At 49.8% G+C, this 19,382-nt stretch overlaps 1 pseudogene; it reads right to left on the bottom strand.

The window, feature by feature from the left end:
* Positions 1-15,639, bottom strand: part of LOC119293076 — a 27,987-nt pseudogene extending 12,348 nt beyond the window's left edge.
* Between the last annotated feature and the right edge of the window lie 3,743 nt (positions 15,640-19,382).

Raw genomic sequence — 19,382 nt, forward strand, 5'->3', positions numbered from 1 at the left:
CCTGCTCCGGTGGTGCCAACCGCTGTGACGCGGCGGCGGGTTCGGTTGGTCACAGACCCCCTGCGCAGGGTGTGGCTACGGCTGGGCGTGGAGGTGTTACCCCCGAGGCCGTGCAGGCGCCTTCAGGAGGACAGCAACATGCACCTCCGCCAGATCTTGTCACATGGCCGACGCAGAACCGCTTTGGGCAGACGCAGACTCAGGCGAGACAGACTAATATTAATGGAGGTCCAAATGATCCACCCCGAGGCAAGTGGGGGGATGACGGGTATGACGCATATGGTGTTGGTCAGCATCGAGGATCCTCTTCCACGGGAGGAGGCCATGGATATGCATGGCAGAGTGACGGGTCTGCGGAGAGACCGTTTCTCGGCCCAGCTGGAGGTTTTGTTGAGGGGGCCTCAGGACCGGATAATCGACAGAGAGGTGGTTTTCGTGGTTATCGGGGTCGTGGTGGGGGCCGTGGGAGGTTTCGCCGACCGCCTCCGCCCAGGGTAGCAGACCCTACCGTATCGGCAATGGAGACTAACCATGTTCCCCCTGAGTTACCACCTCAGGCGATGGAGGTGGTGAATGCATTGGCCGTTGTTGACGTTCCTGAGACTGGGAAGGGGACTGAGGTCGCTGATAGGGATGATGCTGAGTGGACATCCAAATATGCGCGCAAGAAAGAGAGGATGCTTTGTTACCGGTGCGGGGAGAAAGGTCACTTCATTGCTGAATGTGTGGCTCAGCTATGTGAGTCTTGTGGCAAGCCAGCGCATACCTCGGGGGAGTGCCCTTTTTTGAGGGAGCAGATTCCAGCTCTTACAGTGTACGGAGTATATTGTGCTGAGCTGATGTTTTTTGAGTCCGCAGCTGCGAGAGAGATTCCAGTTGATACTCAAAGTCTCACTACTGGATTGGTGAAGGTCACCCAGGGAGATATCTCTCAGGCTCAGATTTTGCAGAGGCTTCAGGAGTTGGCTCCGGGGGACTTTCAGTGGGACCTTGTTTGCATTGAAGAAAGAGTGTTCAGAGTTGAGTTTCCTACGGTTGAGGACTTGCAGCGCTTGCTGAGTTTTGGGATGTGTAAGGTGCCAGGCACCAATTGTATTTTGGAGTTTCAGGAGTGGAAGAAAGTAGAGCCTAAGGGGAAGCCTCACTCAGGTGTGGTTACGCTTCTCTGGGGCACCATCTGAGGCCCTGACAGATGTTTGCGTTGTGGCTAGTCTGGGTATCATGGTTGGTAAAACGGAAAAGGTTGATATGGCATTCACTCGGGCCCAGGGGGTTGCCAGATTGCGAGTCAGTATTTTGGACATAGAGTACGTCCCGGATGTGGTCAACTGGACTTATAGGGGAGAGGTGTTCTCCCTTGAGATTGAGTTCGAGGACGCCGAGTTGTTTGCTGAGGTGGCTACTGGTACTGATGTGGATATGCACGAAGGGGACGATAATGCTGGTGCTAGGAGGGAACCGACTGATGAGGCTGGACAGGAGTCCAACGGATCGGGACCTATGACTCAGGGGCCCGTGACTGGATCCGGAGTTGAGCCGTCCCCTACTTCGTCTGTGCCTAATAGCACACTGCGGTTTGGATCTTTTCAGCCTGCGTCTGCTCCTCCTCGGCTTTGGAGTGATCGGGTTGACTCTGATGATGCTTTCGAGCACTCGCTCCCGGCATTGGACTTTGGATCAGCTGTCTGTCCTACGGACGGAGTCCGTGATACGGGTGTGTCCGAGCCGAACCTGGGGAGGTTAGGCGATGTGGAGCCTCAGGTGGCTCAGGTGATCCCAGGGTCCTTGGTGCATTCGTGCAGCCGGACAGAGGTGGACTTGTTGGCTGCACCGAGGGGGGGGGGGCGTCGGGGCAGGAGGCCACGACTTCCTCTCCTTCTACCTTGTCACCAGTGTTGGCGGCTTTGGCGCCGGTGGCCGGCAGTGGTGGATCATCTCTGGGGCAGGTGGCCCCGGATGTGCGCTACGCGGGAGCTTTGCCTGCGGAGGTATCGCCGGAGGCGCTAGGCGGGCGTCAGGGGCAGGTGGCCCCGGACCCTCTAGTATCTGCGGCGGTCGGGAAGGCGGCGCACTCGGGTTCGAGGGTGATGGCAGGGGGGGCGGTCTAGGGCAGGCGGCCCTGGCACCCACTTCCCCTGGCCTTCCGCCCATCCTTCGGAGGTCTCCATCGTCTCAGCCTCCTCCGAGTGCCGCTACTCGGGAGGAGGTCATTGCTTTCGGAGGGATCCCAGACCCGGTCTCCGAGGGGAGACGGATGAGCTCTCGTCTCCAGGACCTTCCGGAGGTTGATGATATGCAGCAGCGGTGCGCTATTCGGGCGGCCAAGCTTCATGATATTGAGGTCACAACCGGTATGTCAGTAAACTTATCCAATTCCATTTTGCATTATTCTAAGGATGAGATTATTAATAATGCAAACCAAGTAGGGGTTTCGCTTGGGAATAACAATTCTGAAATTACAAACTCAGTTAACGATCTCCTAGATTTGGAAGCGGAACGTGCTTTAGAAACCATTAGAAACCTAGCGGCAGTAAGACCTATGAATGATGCTGAGATTGATGCATTGGGGGTAAGAGTGCTTGACCATTTTTGTGCGGATCTTGTTCCTCCATCCGCGGAGTCTGAGGAGGAGGAACTCAGTGTGGATGATGTAGTAATTCCACAGCCAGAGCCCGGTTATGAGGACCGGGCAGCGGGGAATAATATTCCAAAATGTAAGTGGAAGCGGAAGGTGTACCCTGCAACCGCGGTACGTAGGAGCGCTAGGATTCGTACGGCCAAAAAATTCCATGATGACCTATGAAAGGAATATTCTGGAATAGCAGAGGTCTCAAGGACTTGGCTAAACGAAGGTTTCTCGCTGAGGCGTCTTTGGAGCACCGATTAGATTTCATTGCACTTTCTGAAACTGGTCGGGATAATTTTGCGCCGCAGTTTCTTAACACGCTGTCGGGAGGTGTAGATTTCGATTGGCACTGCCTTCCTCCAAGAGGGAGATCAGGTGGCATTTTGCTTGGTGTGAGATGTGATTCCCTTGAAGTACGTAGCGTTGTGATGGGTGACTTCGCGGTCAAATTTCGAGTTAGGTCTAAAGCAGATGGGTTTAACTGGGTTCTAGTGGCGGTATATGGGGCCGCACAACCTGAGCTTAAACCGGAATTTCTGGCTGACCTAGTTCGTATTTGCGGGTCTGAGCAATTCCCAATTTTGGTTGGGGGGGACTTCAACATCATTCGGAGGAGGGACGAAAAGAATAACGATAACTTTGACGGCAGATGGTCGTTTATGTTTAACACCATCATTGAGAGTTTGGATCTGAGAGAGATCGAGCTTTCTGGTCGACAATTCACCTGGGCTAACTCTTTACCTAATCCGACGTATGAGAAGTTGGATCGGGTACTAGCAAGTGCCGAGTGGGAACAGAAGTTCCCTCTCGTGACGGTTCAGGCTCTTACGCGCGGGATATCGGACCACACGCCTTTGTTCGTAGACTCAGGCGAGCCAAGGCATGTGGGAAACAAAAATACCTTCTCCTTCGAAACGGCGTGGTTTGAACGAGAAGGTTTCCTTGATCTCGTAGCCAGGGAGTGGGCTACGGAAACAGGGGGCAGATCGTTTGTCGAGAGATGGCAGAATAAGATCAGGCATTTGAGGAGCTTTCTCCGGGGATGGGCCAAGCACCTTAGTGGAGCTTACAAGATTGAGAAGGACAGACTTCTGGCTCTTGTACAATCCCTAGATATTAAAGCTGAATCAACGATTTTGCAACCTGCTGAAGTGATTTTTAAGCTTGATGCGGAGAAGAGGTTGAAGGAACTTCTCCGCGAAGAAGAGCTGAAGTGGGCGCTCAGAGCAAAGGTTCGCAAAGTAATCCAGGGGGATGCGAACACTCAATTCTTTCATCTCATTGCTAATGGCAAACACAGAAAGAAGAGAATTTTCCAGCTTGAGCAAGACGAAGGCACAATTGTTGGTCATGATAATCTGAAACTTTACATCACCGAATACTATAAGCAGTTATTTGGACAGCCGGAGGATAGTGCTGTGTCCCTCGATGAGTCCAGGAATGAGGATGTGCCTCAACTAACTGCTTCTGATAATGCTATTCTGGTTGCTCCGTTTAGGGAAAAGGAGGTTTTTGATGCCATCTCTCAGATGGAGAACAATAAGGCTCCCGGGCCGGATGGGTTTCCGCGGAGTTCTATAAAAAATGCTGGCATATTATCAAGGGGGATCTATTACCTATGTTTCATGACCTTTTTGCTGGACGGCTTCAACTTTTTCACTTGAATTTTGGAACTATAACACTGCTACCAAAAAAGACCGATGCTCTGAGGATTGAGCAGTTCAGGCCTATATGCCTAATAGGCTCACACAGATTGCGCATTCTGTGGTGCAGCAGTCCCAGACAGCTTTCATGCCGGATAGAAACATCCTAGAGGGGGTGGTGGTCTTGCATGAAACGCTCCATGAAATCCACTCAAAGAAACTAGATGGAGTCATCTTTAAAGTGGATTTCGAGAAAGCGTACGATAAAGTTAAGTGGCCTTTCCTACAACAAGCATTGCGAATGAAAGGTTTCGACGAGGTTTGGAGAAGCCAGGTTGAATCTTTTACGCAAAAGGGTAGTGTTGGCATTAAAGTGAATGACGACATTGGTCATTACTTCCAGACACACAAGGGCCTACGGCAAGGGGATCCAATGTCCCCTATTTTGTTCAACATTGTTGTGGACATGTTGGCAATTTTGGTAGGAAGACCCAAGGAGGCTGGCCAAGTGGGAGGCTTGGTGCCTCATTTAGTGGATGGAGGAATTTCCATTCTTCAGTACGCTGATGACACTATCATCTTTATGGAGCATGACTTGGTAAAAGCAAGAAATATGAAGCTGCTGCTATGTTTGTTTGAGCAATTGAGTGGGCTCAAAATTAATTTCCACAAAAGCGAGTTGTTCTGCTTTGGTAGAGCCAAGGAGGAACAAGAAGCCTACAAACAATTGTTTGGGTGTGGTTTGGGGGAGTTGCCTTTCACATACTTAGGAATTAATATCCACCACCGTAGGCTTACGAACAACGAATGGAATTGTATTGAGGATCGATTCGAAAAGAAACTAAGTTGCTGAAAGGGTAAGCTCATGTCCTATGGAGGCCGTTTAATTCTTATTAATTCGGTTCTCACGAGCATGCCTATGTTTCTTTTGTCTTTTTTCGAAGTCCCAGTTGGTGTAAGGAAAAGACTGGACTTCTATCGATCGCGTTTCTTTTGGCAGGGAGATGAGCTAAAAAGAAAATACCGTTTAGCGAAGTGGGATATCACCTGTAGACGGAAAGACCAAGGGGGTCTCGGGATTGAAAATCTTGAAGTTAAGAACCGATGCCTTCTCAGTAAGTGGTTGTGGAAGTTATCTTCAGGAACTGACGCCACTTGGGCACAAATCCTTCATAATAAGTATCTTCAAACCAAAACGTTGTCTCAGGTCATGGTTAGACCAACTGATTCACCATTTTGGAAAGGGCTTACGAAAGTTAAGCTTTCATTGTTTCAGAGGACAAAGCATATTGTTGGTAATGGTGCCAGCACGAGATTCTGGGAGGATACTTGGCTCGGAGGTGCGCCCCTTGCAATCCAGTATCCGTCATTGTATCGCATTGTCCAAAGACGCGACGCTCTGGTTGCAACGGTCTTTCATTCGATACCCCTTAATATTCAGTTTAGAAGGTCGTTAGTGGGCAATCGTTGGGAAGATTGGCTACATCTAGTTAGGAGACTGATGCATGTCCAACTTTCACAACAACCTAATAAACTACGCTGGAATCTCACTAGGTCGGGTGAATTTACAGTTAAATCAATGTATGTTGATGTCATTAATTCGAGCTCGATTCCTAGCTCCAAGCATGTGTGGGATGTCAAAGTTCCTTTGAAGATCAAAGTGTTTATGTGGTTTCTACACAAACAAGTTATCTTAACAAAGGACAATTTGACAAAGCGTAATTGGACAGGGCCTACTAGGTGTAGTTTCTGTGATCAGGGTGAAACCATTAAACATTTGTTCTTTGATTGCCCACTAGCTAGAACTCTTTGGACGACTATTCATATTGCTTTCAATATTCCTCCGCCGAATTCGGTTAACATGTTATTTGGAACATGACTAAACAGGGTAGAGCCCGGGTTAGCAAGACATATTCGCGTGGGGGTGTGCGCCTTAGTGTGGGCGCTTTGGAATTGCAGAAATGATCTGGTCTTTAACAGAACAACAAACATTCATTTTTTGCAGGTCATCTTCAGAGCTACGGCGCTTATCCGTTCCTGGTCGCTACTCACTCCGACGGAGGCCAGGGAGCGTTTGGTTACTGGTTCTACCCGATGGGAGACGGTAGTTCGGGATATCTTCAGCCGGTTTGGATGGCGGTCATGTAATAGGATAGGCAATTAGTTTACCTGTCTATTTTCGAGCCAACCGGTTGTGGTTTATCCTTTGTGGCTAGCTTGTGTATCTAGCCTTCTGGTTCTGTGTGAGCCTTTATCTTTTTTTTTTGATTACTATGGAGACTTCGAGACTTTGTTGCTACTATTTATTAATAAAATGGCCGTATGCATCATGCTGATGCAGAGGCCGGGGATCACCCCTTTTCAAAAAAAAATGTACAGAAGAGGGGAGCACAAAAAAAGTACGGCGGGACTCACCGGGAGTGTGATTAGTTCCAAATCAACGGTGGAGAGGGGAGGCTTGACGCCACAGTTGGGATCGGGGGAGCGGCGGAGCACGTCATCGTCCATCGGCTCCGTCCCGCTCGCGAGCGGTAACAGCACCTGCCCGCCGGCCACACAATTGGAGCTAGTTAGAGAAGTGCATCACGAGTTGACGACATAAACCATTAGGGAAAAAGGTGCTAGCTAACTTACCCTGCCGGGGGTAGGAGCAGGACATGGCGCCATGGTGCGTTACGGCGCGCGTGCAAGCTAGGGCTTACTTTTTTTCTTTTCTTTTGGAGCTAGCTAGGGTTTACTTGGCGGCGGCGCATGTGCCCGATCTTATAAGATGTCGTTGGCGTCGTCATGTTTCTATGATCAACTTCCATATTTTGATATACCAGTATAAAAATTCTGGGAATACATAATAGTGCACGTGCGCTCCCAACTGGTCTCGAGCGGCCGGCATCGCATCGTACAGTCGCGCGTGCCAGGTGTCCCCTGGTCTGTTTTCGCCACCGCCCGCATCTCCCGCACACCTGGCCCGGTTGAGCCCCCATGGGCCCGCCATGTCATAGACTGTGTAGGTGCGACCGTTTGTGAGAGTAGACAAGTAGTGGGGTGTGGGGAGTTTCGAATTTCATGCCACTTCCCTTCCCCCCTCCAGCCACCCGTTTCCTCGCTCGCCTCATTCCCCTCTCCCCTCCAGAGTCGCCGGGCTCGCCGCCGGATCCGCCGTTTTCTTTAAAAAAAGAGACAAATACGCCTAGACCTCTTGCCCTCCCATGCTTGAAGTTCAACCCACAAAGAAGCCCAACGAGTAGCAGCACGCGAGATACCCCTGAGGCCGCCAGCGTCTAACTGAATTTGGTTATAGTGGGTTAAGACATTGACAGTATGGTAACATTCACAGCATACATGAATGGACAGGGTGCAACTGGTTGTTAACTACGCATCTGTCAGAGCTAAGACGTGATCATGCCCTATGTGAATCTGCATCATCGGAGTGGGCGACACTTGTACGCTAGCAGCTACTCCCTCCGTCCGAAAATACTTGTCATCAAAATAGATGAAAAGAGATGTATTTAAAACTAAAATACGTCTAGATACATCTCATTTTATTCATTTTGATGACAAGTATTTTCAGACGGAGGAAGTAGAAGATACCATGAAAATAACAGTGGATAGTAGCATGACAAGCATGATTCAGTTGGTTGTAGCTTGTACAACGAAAGTTTGTTATCTCCAGGATTGTATCCATTAATTCTATGTCACCTTATCAACATTAAAGCAACTTGATTGGCTCCAAGGTAATTCCTTCTTATTAAGACTGAATTGCATATCACAGTTCATGATATATTGTGTAGTGATAACTGACGGAACAAGCCACTTGCTATTAACACGGAACAATTAGATGGAGGTGTAGTACTGCAGATGAAACCGTCACAGTATAACGGTGACTGCCATGTCCACCTGTGTCACGACCAAGGGGTGCACAACACTGGAACCGGACGCCTGAAGATAGTGGTGGGACCGGGCTGCAGCGACTCCCAGCAAGGAAGGAGGATGGAACCGGAACCAAGTGACTAAGTCCACGGCAACGGCTCGAGTCTCGAGGGTGGCCAAGGGCCGGGCGTCTATATGTGCGTGCGTGGTGTGAGTTGTAAAGGCATCAAAGAATACTGTAGAGATTGGAGAGGAAGCTGACCTTCCCTCACGGCCATTTATCCCCTTCTCGTCTCTCCTGTCTACCTTCCTCCTCTCCTCCAGATCCACCATAGTAGGGGCACGTTACACTTGGTATCAGAGGTCATCACCGATCCTCGTCGATCTGGAGCCGCCGGATTACCTGCGGAAGCCGCGCTACGCCACCAAGCAAGCTCTACGCACGACGGCCATGGAGGAACAACTCGCGACCCTGATTCAGACCGTCAACGGCAGCCGCGCCGCCAACGAGGCCAAGTTGGAGGCCATCCAAGCCCGAACATGATGATTGGAGGTAGGGCACAGTCCTCGGTCAAGCCATGGTGACCAGTCGAGGCGGCAATGAAGATGCCGACGTCGCAGTTGATCTGTAGGCGAGTCATTGATCCTTTTGCCGACCACACAGCGGAACTCTCAATGAAAGCACCATTATCGGTGTCAAAACCGGTAGATCTCGGGTAGGGGGTCCCAAGTCGTGTGTCTTAGGATCGATGGTAACATGAACACGTGATTTTACCCAGCTTCGGGCTCTCTCGAAGAGATAATACCCTACATGCTGCCTGATTGACTTTGATGAGTATAAGGGTTACAAGAGTTGATCTACCTAGAGATCGTATGTTGTGGTCTAAACCCTAGAGGTATGATGAGTAATGTCATGATCGTCTATCGACTAGCCTCGCCTCGGCTTATATAATGCTCCAGAGGCCTAGGATAACAAGAGTCCTAGTAGAATAGGCCGGTGGAGAGGTGTCCTTGTCTTGATCACCAAGTCTTGTGGAATCTTCCTCATGTATACATCAGCTATTCGAATTGGCCCATGAGTAAACGGCCATGGGGGTCCTTGGCCCAATCCAACTGATTGGGAGACGACGTCGTGAGTACCCCCTAGTCCCAGACACCGTCAGAGGCAACATCTAAATAGCATGTGGCGGCTAGGCTAGGTGGCGAGTTGGAGGCGCCAGAAAAGGTTCTTTTGCCGCCATGTTTGTTTAGTGTCAGCAGGCAGACGAACGGGGTCGGTTTGAATGTGGTAGATAGCTGCTCGTCCCGTTCGGTCACGTCTCTTCAACGTTGGACAGTTGCGGAGACCGGGACATGGCCTAGGCGGTGCTCTCTGCCGGTTGGCAGTTCCAGTGAGAGGTTGCATTCACTCTAGGCTAGCATAAATGTGGCGGTGGCATTCAAAAGCGGTGCTAAATGGCATGAATGTGTGGCAACCATTTCACGTGAGAGTGTATGCAGGAGAGGGAGAATGTTTTGGGTGGGTCTGGGGTGTCAGACGTGTACGTGGTAGCAGTCTGGACGCCCGCAAAAGTGTGTATGCTTAGATAATCTTTCTAACATTTGATCAATAAAAGGCAAAAGATAATGATCTTTTTTAGTAGCCTTATTTAATTTTTTAAAATTAATTATCATCCTATAATATGTAACAACTCCTTATGGGATAAGTTCATTTTTATCATTAGAAGCAACAATAATACTGCCTTTCTTATGGGCACAATGAATAGGGCTTACTCATCTACCATCAATTATAGGATAAATTGTACCTGCCTCCAGGAGTTTTAATATTTTTGTTCTTACCACATTCTTCATCTTAGGATTTAACCAACGTTGATGATCGACAACGGGTTTAGCATCGGGCCTCATATAAATTTTGTCTTGACATAAAGAGGGACTAATGTCTTTAAGATCAACCAAAATATATCCAATTGAAGCACGACATTTCCTCAAAGTTTTCAATAATCACTTTTCTTCGTGCACTGAAATGTTAACATTGATAACAACAGGATATTTTTTATCAAGATAAGCATATTTCAACGTATCTGAGAGCTTCCTTAATTCAAACATATGATCACCCTTAGGTGGAGGAGGATCTCCCAGAATTTCAACAGGTAAATTATGCTTAAGGATAGGTTCTTGCCTAAAGATTTCCATAAAAACAAACCGATGGACAAGATGAAGGAAGAAGTATATATTATTCCTTTTACCCAAAAAGGGTTGTCCCCCACTTTGTATTTCAAAGAAAACCACCATTGTACACATCACATGCTGGGGCGAGCAGCACATCAAGTCCAAAGAAAAAGAAGAAGAAATAAATACCAAAAGCGGCAGCTCGACAAAGCGCGGAAGACCCGTGACCGCTGCGCCCTCCGGAAACAAACCACCACAGCCCGAGGCTTCGATCTACCGGGAACTAAGCATCACCTCCAAGAAGGGATGAGATGCTGACGACGCTGCTGCCCTGAAAAGTCCTAGGGTTTTACCCAGTACGCGGAGGCAGGTGGGGAATAGGTACTCCCGACACCCTCCAGGAAGGGATAGTGGCACCCGCCGGTGTCACCGCATCGGAGCCGGACGAACCGGCAAGGATTTCTCCCGCATGCTAAACCCCTTCGGCCAACCAGAGCCGTCCAGCCAAACCACCGCCCAACCATGCACCATCACGGTTGCGTCGCCACCAACACCGTCTCGCTGTGAGCACCACCACGAGGCCAAGAAGACTGGAGAGAAGATCCAAGCGACGGGAGCAGTAGCACCAAGGCTGAGCGGGAGGGAACCACCTCCACCGCTATCATGCGGGAGGCCCGCGCCTGCAGCATCGTCGCGGTAGCCGTCCGGACACGGCAGCAGGGCATACGAGGCCACCCTGGCCCGGCCAGACCCAAAATGGGCCCGCTAAGCCCCGCCGGCCACGCTGCAGCAGGCTGGCGTCGACGCCGCCAGCACCCCGCCGTTCATCGCCGCTCCCCCACCTCCCGGGAGTCACGCCGTAGACCCGTCCCGTCGCTGGCCCGCCCAGGCCCAGATATGGGTCGAGCGCCGCTGCCAGGCCGTGCCGCTGCGCCACCCCGCTGCCAACGACGGCGCCGCCGCCCAGCCGCCCGCCCACGCCGCGTCAGGGAACCCCGCCGCCAGCCAGACCACCGTCGCCTAGGAGCACCTCCGCGGTGCAGCTCCGCCCCGCCAGTGGCGTTGCCAACCCAATAAGCCAGGGTGGTCCATCAATAGAAATGTTTACATAAGTTAATTTATTTTTAAAGAAATATCTTTTTACTACACTATATACAAGCTATGGGGAAATTTCAGGGTGGTCCATGGACCACCCTGGCCACCCCCTAGCTACGCCACTGCGCCCCGCGCCGGAGAGCCAACGTCGTCGCAGCTCTCACTGTCCGTCGTGCTGCTCCAGGGGAAAATCTGATTCTCGGATCAGGCGGTGGCGGCGCTCCGTGTAGTTTCCTTTCTGAAGGTGCCGCTTTGGAGCCACGGTTCGTCATATGCGGCTTCATTTCTTCGCGGTGGCGTGTTTCTGGTTGAGCCCCCAGTTCCTCTTGTAGTGCTAGGGGTGTGTTGTTGCGATCAACGCCTATGTATCCTGTCTTGGGTGTGTGCGTGTGTTGTGGTGGGCGAAAGTTTTTTTGGTAAAGCGAGCATCCAATTCTTTGTGCGTGGAAAGGAGGTATGGAGCGTCAATGCATATATTATTAGCCACAATGTGTAAGCAAGGCGTGCCTTTCAGTGATTCGTTCCCAAAAGAAGACAACCACCGGCACTCCATTACCATGCTTCTCCACACCACACCGGCGGCCGGACCGGAACGATCGTGGGCATATATATTACGGTGCAGCAGTATACACTGTGTTCCCGACCGGCAGTCATTCATGGCACTGGAACCGACACAGGACATGGAGCTCCTCTGGAAGTGGCGCAAGTACCTGCTGCTGCTCGCCACGCTGGTCGACAGTGTCACATACGTGGCCGGCCTCAACCCGCCGGGCGGCATCAGGTCGGAGGATGGAGGCGACGGTGGCGTCCCACAGAACCACGTTGGCGCCGTCCACCCGCCGGCGCCGCTGCTCCTGCCCCCGGCGCTGGCGGTCTACCTGTTTCGCATCGGCGACCTGGTGCTCGTGCACACCTACTCGCGCCGGTACACTGCCATCTTCTACTGCAACGCCGCCGCCTTCGTCACTTCGCTGGTCATCATCATGTTCCTGTTGGACTGGCGCATCAGCGGCAACCGGGTTGGCCTCACCGTGCTCCGCTCTGTCATGCTGCTCGACCTGCTCGCCCTCATGGCCGCCTTCACCGCCGGGAGCTGCCGCGACGTGGTCGCGTCCATCTACATCTCCGCGCTCTTCAGCCTAGTCTTTGCCTATGTCGCCGTTCATGTCTATGCCGAAACGCGACGGGAAAAAAATACTGATGGACTCTTGTGCTTGGAGGAGCCCTGATGAGGAGAAGCGCCTCAAGGAGCGGGGCAAGTTCTTGCTTCTGGACGCCACCTTCGCGACGCCACGGACAAACGGCGATGGGCTGGCGCGGCCGGGAGGCTTCTAGAGCGAGACCAGGGCGGCCGGGCGGGGCACCGCACCGGCGCCCCGCTGCTGCACGACAGGCCCTATAAGATCCGCTACCACGCCTTCTTCTAAAGCTCTTCCTTTGTTGCAATCCGTCTAGTGAGGAGTCATCAGCCGGTAGCGAGGTTAGTGGCGATGATGAAGTATCGCCTCACTCCGGGTGCAAACCCATGATCTTCGTTCTCACGCTCACCTTGGCCGCCATGCGATGGGGTTATGGGAGACTTTCCCAGGGAACCGATAGTTAGTTCCAGGGAGGCAGTACTGCACGGCACGCCAGAATAGATGGACGGCAATGGCGTCGATTTTGGCGAGTTGAGAGATGGAGCCCCGGTGGAAACTTTTTTTGGAAATGGAGGCATAGCCCCGGCCTCTGCATCATGATGATGCATGCGGCCCTCTTATTAAAAATCCAGAAAGTATCGTCATGATTGTCTTACTGCTCGCAAACGGAGCAAAACAAAATACATAAACTGGAAAAATACAAGCGGACAAAGACAACCGATACGGTAAAAATAAGGATAAGCTCTCTAAACTCCTATCCTGTTATGCGAACGCCATCCGAACCGGTTGAATATAACCCGGGCCACCATCTCCCATTGGTTGCACCCAATAACCAAAGGCTCCCTGGAGTCCATATGAGTGAGTAAGGACCACGTACGGATCCAAGCTGTAGCTCTGAAGATAACCTGCAAAAAAGTCAAGTTGTGTTGTTTGTTAAAAATCATATCATTTCTGCAGTTCCATATAGCCCATAATAGCGCGCATATTCCAATCCGAATACGAGCTGCCGTGATTTGTTCAATCCCAGCTAACCACGTCCCAAACATAGACGCAATATCTACTGGAGCATTAATATTAAAGGCTATATGAATCGTTCTTCAAAGTAACTTGGCAAGTGGGCATTCAAGAAATAAATGTTGAATTGTCTCATCCTAAGCACAAAAACAACACCGCGAGTTGCCTACCCATCGCCTCTTAAGTAGGTTGTCCTTGGTGAGAATTGCTTGTTTGTGGACAAACCACATAAAAATTTTAATCCGCAAAGGAACTTTAACCTTCCAAATATGTAATGACCTTGAGAGGGGGCCAGAATTAATCAAATCCGTATAAAAAGATTTCACAGTAAATATCCCATTTTTAGTTAACTTCCATTGTGTTGAGTCCGGCATGTCGGAGAGTCGAACTTCAATCAATCTCCGAACCAAGTGCACTCCAGGCTGTCCACCTCTCACCCACTAACGTACGTCTGAACTGGGCGTGCTAGGTGAACAGATCCGCATGACAGAATGCATCAAAAAAATTAATTCTTGTCTGAACTGTCAAACTACGGGATATAAAAACTATAACTTGCTCTTTCTAAAATTCCTTGTCTGGCTCAAGTAAGATGTCGTCTCCAAAATAATATTAGAGAATTGTGCTAGATCAATCATAAGGGATGAGAAGTTTGGAACAAACTGAGGAATATAAATCTCTATAGTACACACAAGATAGGGAAGCATATGTTATTTCATATTTGTGTGATCTGCTGAAGAAACAGTGCACTGCATTGATTCGCTTTGTGCTGTGTAGCGTGAAGCAAGCAACCAAACTGCAAACTCACACGATAGATACATGAATAAACCTACTAGTATCTAGAATTACGACCAAAGATGATTCGAGCCAATCGCTTCAGAGACAGTAGTAATACACTCTCTAGTGATGTGTTCCTGGACATTTGGCACATGAATAAAGGCGGAGGCAAAGATGAAAAGTGGATTCATGCTCGATATTGTATTCTGCCACTGTGAAGCTATCCTCCAACTGCCGCCCGGAAAAGATGAGGCGTTGGCTTGCCGGGTTGTTAAGAGTACGTAATGGGCCTAATGGGCCCTAGTCTTAGGGTTAATTAGAGATAAGGGTCGTTTGCTTAAGGGTCAAGTAAGTCTTGCTTGGGAGTCAAGTAAACCTCTCTATATAAAGAGAGGAGATGTATCAATCTAATCAAGCAAGAATTAAGAAGGAAATCCCTTCCCTCTTGCCCGGCCGTGGGCAAAAAGGCCCCCGGCCAGCCCTCTCGCGCCCTCCTTCTAGCAGCGCCATAACACGGGTCAATACCCTCCACCTTCTGAATTTTCTCCTTGACACTGCGGATGGTATCTGAGCTCTGAAGATTATACGTCAAGGTCTTTCCTTCCAAATTCTTGACGAAGATCTCCATCGGCCTGGGTCGATGGCAGACCATAAGATCGAGAGTGGCTCCATTCTGGATGTTATAATCGGCCAAAGTACGGCCGCCCTGTAAGAAGTATGCATGAAATCCGGATGTCTTCGTTATCTTGTGAAACACAAGGCGCTGCTGGGCAAGAGGGATACCGTACTCGTCATTAATCTTTGCCTTAACACTGTGGATAGTATCTGAGCTCTCAACATAGAGAGGGTTGTCCAACGCCTGGATGTAGATTTTCATCCCTGCATGGAGCCGGAAATCGTCAAGAGTAGATCCATCTTGGATATCATAATCAGCGAAAGTACGGGTTTCCTCCAGTCGTTTCCCATTGAAGATAAGGTGGTGTTCAAACAAAAACATTGCCTTCATCATAGCACCAATGGTATCTGATGGATGGACCCGCAAGGTCATCATTCTTCCATTAAGGCTCCTCACAGAAATCTTAATCTGTCCGAGGAAGCGGGGTTCAGAATGAAGGGTAACCCCCTTTTGGACGCCATAATCGGCCAAGGTGCGGCCGTCCTCCAGCCGCTTGCCAGAAAATATGAGACACTGTTGGTATGGTTGAAAATCCTCCTTGTGATGAATCTTAGCTTTCACATTGCCAATAGTATCTGAACTTTCAACATCAAGAGTGACGATGCTGCCAGTGAAGGTCTTCACAAAGATCTGCATCTAAAACAGATGTGCACACCAAACATCAATAATTTTTAGTTTTTACACTAAATGAGATGATCACTAGTAGAAAACCACCCATTAGTCCCGGTTCGTAAGGGCCTTTAGTCCCGGTTCATGAACCGGGACTAATAGATCGTTACTAATACCTCCACCCATTAGTCCCGATTCAATCCAGAACCGGGACCAATGTGCCTCCACGTGGCCCTGTGCGCCCACCCCAGTCAGGGGGCCTTTGGTCCCGGTTGGTGGCACCAACCGGGACCAAAATGCATCCACGCGTCAGCTTTCCAGTTGCTGGGGTTTTTGTGTTTTTTTTTTGAAAGGAGAGGTTGGGGGTTTTGGGGGTTAATTTAATTAGGTGTTTCATATATTGTGTTAGCTAGCTAATTAATAAAGAGAAGCGTCCTCTCTTATGTCCGTGCTTGGACGCTACGTACTATATATACATAAGTGATCGAGAGAATCATTCAGTACAGAAATTCGTCATGCATATATACCGAGAGAAGTGTGATCGATCGACATCTCCTTCTCCGAGAGGTTGGTCGAACAACAAGTTTTCGTATCATGTATCCGACGCCACTGGCTACATACATGTACAATATGTATAAGATCTCTTAATTACAAACCCCTAGCTAGCATTTGAAATCAATTTCCACATGGTATTCTCCGGTTTTATTGATGATGTGGTCAAGAAAGAATCCCGCCAATTCCTCTTGAATTGCTTTCATGCGATCTGGTTCTAGGAGTTCATTCCGCATCTGCCACGTCTAATTTGAAAAAGGGGGTTAATTAATACATATATATGAATGAAACTCAACAGAAATGATGGTGTAATAAAATGAAATTGTGAATATTATTGGTTACGCACTTCATATTGTCTTTGAGAGTAGCCCCGCTTGTTTTTCAAAGTCGTGGCGTGGATGAACTCGCACACATAGTATCCACAGAAATCATTCCATTCCTCCTGCCACAAGCACTTTACGAGAAATAGAGGTCAATCAAACTGATAATGAAGCATTATAAATGGCATTGATGAAAGTATAGCTATATATAGAATCAACGGGAGATGCGCGCAACTAGCTAGCCAGTAGTACTTACTTTCGGGTATGTATATCACACCTCCTTCGGCAGTCCCGGAGCTTCTGCGGTGAACTGTTTCCAAACCCTGCAAGACAAAGAAAATAATTATTATTACTTGAGATATCAGGAAATGAACAAAAAGTTACCGATATGGTGCGATAATTATGATCGATTGAACTTACTTGCTGAGCATTTCAGTCATGTCCGCGTAGGTTTTGGGATCTTTCCGTCTCGAGTCTAAGACGGTTACTAGTCCACGCTCAAGCTTAATCTCCAGAAGAATATAGTGGTACCTGCGCACGCATGCATAACTCATCAATTACATTACTATAACCTTGCTCGAGTATTAAGGGAAACCGAATATGCACACGACAGTAACACTCACGGGCCGTTGTAAGGAAAGAGTATGGTATCTTAGTTTTGATTTTTGATCAACGATCGTAGCAAGTTGTCCTCGGCCTCTTCGACGTGCTTTTCAACCAGAAATACATCTATGATATTTGTGTTAATGAACCCAATATCATAAATTTCTTGTTTTTTGCACTCGACGATCTTCAATCTGCATAATATATTGAGGATAATTAATTATAAATACATGCATGCAATGAAAGAGCCGAGCTATATATAGAGACTTAATGACAGAAATAGTACTTACAGGCAGTAGCAAAAGACCATTAATATATCGAGGGCCTTTTGATTGAAGAACTCGAAGAACTCCTCAAATGGAACAGTCAACAGATCATTTGCAACGAGATCGTGCTCCTCTTTAATATGCAGATACAAAGCATTCTTACCATCAGACTCTCTGCAGGTTTCCATGTACCAATTATGGAATCTTCGCATCATTGTTGTCAGAGATTTTTCATCTTTAACGAGAGGCTTCCCGTACTCGTATCTGTGTCCGTCCACCTTCAAGAAATCAGGAAGTGCATCGTCAGGCAGGTAATCGTCAAGATTGCCATAACCGGCCACCGTCCCCGGAGCATTAGACACATTGAGCGGGGGGCACGATTGATGTGCTTGTTCGCCGAGCTGGGCAATTCTTTTCCCCTTTGCTCGTTGTTTTGACCTTTTAGCACTGACAGTAGTTCCCGACCGCTGGGCTTGGAGATATGTCTGTTCAGTAATGCGCTCATAGTTGGTTCTCGACGGAGACTTTGGTGGTTTCCTCAGGGAATCGATAGTGCGCTTTGCTTTCACCGGATCTACCTTCTCCTCCGGAGGTGGATGTCTCTTTGCTTTCACCCCTTCAAAGAACTCCTTCACGTGGGCCTGCACAATCGTATCGTTTTCCACCTCGGACCTCTCGTACGGTAACTTCTCTAGAGGCTTGAGAGATGATGGACCGTATTTGTATTGCCTCCCGCCTCTGGTTGTGCTGCTAGACGCCGGAGCAGACGGAGCGGCTCCGGCGTCTGTCTTCTTTCGTGCTTGCTTACGAGGCGGAGGAGAAGGAGTACGACGCGTCGGAGCAGCCGGGGCGGCGGCGGGTCTCTTCCGCCCTTGCTGGCGAGGCGGAGAAGAAGGATGCTGCTGGCTGCTCGGGAGCGCTGGCGCAGGCGGAGAAGGAGGCAGAGTGCTGCCATGCGCCGGAGAAGGAGGCGGAGTGCCGCCACGCGTGCCCTGATCGTCACTCGCCGGAGGAGGAGGCGGTGGAGGAGGCGGAGTGCCCTGACTCGCCGGAGCAGGAGGAGGAGGCGGAGGCGTCCAGTTCAGAAGGTTGATGAGCTCCTTCTTCCATAGGCATGGAGTCTTCAGAGCAGAACCCAGCCTAGTCTCCCCTTCACCGGTAGGGTGGTCAAGCACGAGGTCCTCAAATCCCTCGTTATTTCATCCACCATCACCTTAGCATATCCTTTTGAAATCGGCTGGCAGTGATAAGTTGTGCCGGGTCCACTAGGATAAACTTGGCCAACAGCCGCCTTGACCTTCAAATTCATCCATCGCGCCATCATGTGGCAATTTTGAGACTCCGTGATACCATCCACGGGATAGCTGGCAGGAGCCGTCAAGACATGCTCCGGCTGAAGCAGCTCGGTGGAAGCCACGCTGCTTCTCCGCTGAGATGGCGGGGTAGCTTTGGGGGAAGCTTCGGCATGTCGTTTGTTGCGATCTGCTGCTTCTCGTTCCTCTTCTCGATCCTCTAGCCCCATTACCCTTCCAAGCAGCGCCTGCATTTGGTCCTGCTCCAGTTTCTTCCTCCTCTCGTGGGTTTTGTAACCCCCTGCGTCCGGAAAACCAACCTTCCATGGAATGGAGCCTGGCGTGCCTCGTGTCCGTCCAGGGTGCTCGGGATTCCCAAGGGCCATTGTGAGCTCGTCCTTCTCCCTGTTTGTAAGGAACGTCCCTCGCTGCGCTGCATTGATATAGTGTCGAAGGTTCTTGACTGGTGTTTGCAGTTGCTCGTCCGTCCACTGACACTTCCCTATTACAGGGTCCAAGGTTCCGCCAGCCCCGAAGAACCAAGTCCGGCAACGGTCTGGCCAGCGCATTGTCTCTGGTTCGATCCCTTTTTCAAGCAGATCATGCTCAGCCTTGGACCACTTAGGCCGGGCTTTGAGGTAGCCACCTGACCCCGTGCGATGGTGAAGCTTCTTCTTCTCAGCATTTTTCTTATTTGTCTCCGACATCTTCTTAGTCTTTTCCGATGTCTTGTGTGC

This window comes from Triticum dicoccoides, chromosome 4B (genome assembly GCF_002162155.2).
Source record: "Triticum dicoccoides isolate Atlit2015 ecotype Zavitan chromosome 4B, WEW_v2.0, whole genome shotgun sequence".
NCBI classification, from domain to species: Eukaryota; Viridiplantae; Streptophyta; class Magnoliopsida; order Poales; family Poaceae; genus Triticum; species Triticum dicoccoides.